The sequence below is a fragment of the Chrysochloris asiatica genome, unplaced genomic scaffold (assembly GCF_000296735.1).
Source record: "Chrysochloris asiatica unplaced genomic scaffold, ChrAsi1.0 scaffold00006, whole genome shotgun sequence".
Taxonomy (NCBI): domain Eukaryota; kingdom Metazoa; phylum Chordata; class Mammalia; order Afrosoricida; family Chrysochloridae; genus Chrysochloris; species Chrysochloris asiatica.
In genome coordinates this window covers 15,287,057-15,289,495 of record NW_006408524.1, presented here as the reverse complement: position 1 = coordinate 15,289,495, position 2,439 = coordinate 15,287,057, and the positions used below count along the sequence as shown (strand labels likewise).

The window sequence follows — 2,439 nt, the reverse complement described above, 5'->3', positions numbered from 1 at the left end:
GACTCAAGCGTGGCAACAATAGTGATGTTGGCCCAGGATTGGACAATGTTTCGTTCTGCTGTGCATAAGGTTGCTATGGGTTGGTACCGACTCGATGGCACCTAACAACAACAACAACAATACTAATCTACTGCTTGGCTGAAAGTTGAGCCATGAGGGTGAGTTCCCTTGCAGACCTGAAGGGTAGTCAAAGGCTATAGTTTCAGGTTTCTCCAGTTTCTTTCTGACCTGTAAGCTTTTTTTAAAAACAATTTTTAGTTTTGCTCCACATTCATTGCAGCTCTGTCTGGGACCTTCTAATGTGTGCACAGACAGATGTTCACATTGGATTGATTGATTCCAAGCCTCTTCAATTCTCATCACTCTTCTTTCTTCTGCACATGGAGAAACCAATTGCTGCACTGTATGTGGCCACGCATGAGCTTTTAATATCACGGATGCTACTCACCAAAGTAGGATGTAGAACATTGTCTTTGTGGACTATGTTATACCAATTGACCATGGTGTCCCCTGAGATTATGGTCCTAAACCCCAGGCCCACCAATCATTGCCTTAAGATGTTTGATAATATCTAAGAAGTTTTCATCATTTTGCCCACTGTATGCTCCACCACACTCCTAGTTGATTTTGCAGTAAAGATAAATGTCCCATACCAATATTCTCTTTTAAACACATATATTTGTAGGATAAACACTCTTCCTTCTATACACATTCAGCCCATGTTTCTGTCCATGTATCTACCTGCAGAACATAGTTGTTCCAAGTTTGTGCATATGTCCCTTTTTACCTCTATCCCCTTTAGCCTTTGCACACCTTCCCGTGTCTTCATCATTCTTCTGCCAACCTCCCTCCTTTTGTACAATTCCATTCCCCTTCTTGTATTTTAAGTCCTCTTCACTTCCAACAAACAAGGCTGTATCATCTGCATATTACAGGTTGGCAGTGAGTCTTCCTCCAATCTTGATGCCATGTTTTTCTTCATATAATCCAGCTCCTCAGATTATTTGCTCAGCATACAGACTGAATAAATATGGTGAAGGAATATAGCCCTGGAGCACAACTTTTCTGATTTTACACCATTTAATATTCCTTTGTTCTCTTCTACATTCTGGTCTATTTACAGGTTCTTCATAAATACAATTAAGTGTTCTGGAATACCTATTCTTCACAATGTTAGCCATAACTTGTCATGATCCACACAGTCAAAAGCCTTTGCATAGTCAATAACACATAAGTAAACATCTTTCAGCATTCTCTGCTTTGAGCCAAGATCCAACTGACATCAGCAATGATATCCCTCATTCCATGTCCTCCTCTGATTCTGACTTGAATTTCTGGTAGTTCCCTGTCAATATACTGTTGCAGCCATTTAAAATTTATCTTCAGCAAAATTTTACTTGCATGTAATATTAATGATACTGGTCAATGATTTTCGCATTACGTTGGGTCACCTCTCTCTGGAATGGGCACAGATATGGATCTCTTCCAATTGGTTGGCCAGGTAGCTACCTTCTAAATGTCTTGGCATAGATGAATGAGTGCCTCATCAGTGTGTTGAAAGATTTCAATTTGTATTCCATCAATTCCTGGAACTTTGTTTCTCGCCAATGTTTTCAGTGCAATTTGGACTTCTTCCTTCAGTACCATCGGTTCTTAATTATACGCTAACTTGTTTTGTTTTGTTTTTTAACATTTTTATTGTGGATTGAGTAAAAGTTTACAGGGCAGATCATCAGTTTTACATTCAACAAATCATACATCTTTTTTCATTACAATTATTATAATCCCCTCCATGTGCCATCAGTTAACAGTATTTCTATCTATTCACTTGAGATTTTTTTTTTTTTTAAACAAACAAAACACTCAGGCACATATAATAATTTACACCACCAAAGGGGACATTCTGCAAGTCTGCCTCCTGGTCACCAGCTCTTAGTCCCTGTCTTCCCATGAATCTAGAGTCCTCAGCCGCTCCCACTCTCCATGACCCCATCTCTGCCTCTGTTTCTGGCATCGCTGCTTTTCTGGATAAGGTCCTGCATTCTGCGTGTGCTCTTCTCCTTTGATGGTCCTAAGGTCCTCTGTTTCTGGACTGTAAGATTAACCACTCCCCTGTTTTTGTTACAAAACTTGTACCTTCACAATTGTGACAGTTGCAATTAGTCATGATAACAATTATTCACTATTGAATCATACAAATCTTATCCCCATCTTTTTTAGCCAGACTCATCTAGACAAGATGAAAACTATTCAGTGGGGACTTTTTCTCCAATTAGTCCCCTCCCACCCCCATACTCTTAAACTAAACTCCTTCTTGGAAGCTTGTAAGCCAGTCACTTCATGCCTTTTCGCCCCTTCATTTTAGGTAGCCAATGTCTAAGATGCCCATCCCTATCTACCCTGTGTATAGAGGGGATAGCATTGATATTTTATGTGAAT

General features: G+C 39.6%; 1 protein-coding gene across 1 annotated transcript in view; it reads right to left on the bottom strand.

The window, feature by feature from the left end:
* LOC102827936 (probable C-mannosyltransferase DPY19L2-like) overlaps window positions 1–2,439 on the bottom strand; it is a 138,585-nt gene that overhangs the window by 22,526 nt on the left and 113,620 nt on the right. The gene's annotated exons all lie outside the window — the stretch shown is intronic.